This window comes from Onychostruthus taczanowskii, unplaced genomic scaffold (assembly GCF_017590055.1).
Source record: "Onychostruthus taczanowskii isolate IOZ18803 unplaced genomic scaffold, ASM1759005v1 scaffold11, whole genome shotgun sequence".
NCBI lineage: Eukaryota > Metazoa > Chordata > Aves > Passeriformes > Passeridae > Onychostruthus > Onychostruthus taczanowskii.
Window position 1 is genome coordinate 8,983,929 of NW_024497629.1, and position 555 is coordinate 8,984,483.

Genomic DNA, 555 nt, shown 5'->3' on the forward strand with positions numbered 1-555 from the left:
TCAGCTCCACAGGCCCAACAGGGTGACTCGGTCTGCGGGCATCGGCTAAAGGCGTGCCCGGCTGGCCCATCCTGTGCCCGGGGGCTTCCCTGTGACTCCAGGCACTTGGCCGGAGCCGCACCCAGCGCCGCAAACCCGCCCCGCGGGGCATCTCCGGGCTGGGCTGCTCTGCACAGGTCTGCAAGAGCCGTCTCTGGGAGCTGTGCCCAGGAGTGCTGCTCCTGCTGCTTGTCCCGAGGATGACAATGTCCTCCCCCGGCTCGGGGAGATGTATGTAAGGATGTGGTGCTCGGGAGGCCCGAGCTAACGGGCTGGGCTGGAAAGTTTTGGAAGGGACAGGGAGCGCGGCAGCCTGCCCAAAACCGCGATCAGAGACGGCCGCGCACCCTCCCCTGCGCCGCCGGCTCCCTCCCCCGGCCCCGGGGCGCTCCGGGGTGGGATTCTCCCCCCGAAAGGCTCCCGGAGCGCCGAGCGCCGCTCCCGCCCCGGCCGGGAGAGGCGGCGGCCCGGAGCGCAGCCCGCCGGGTGCGGCCATGGGCAGCGGCAGCAGCCCAC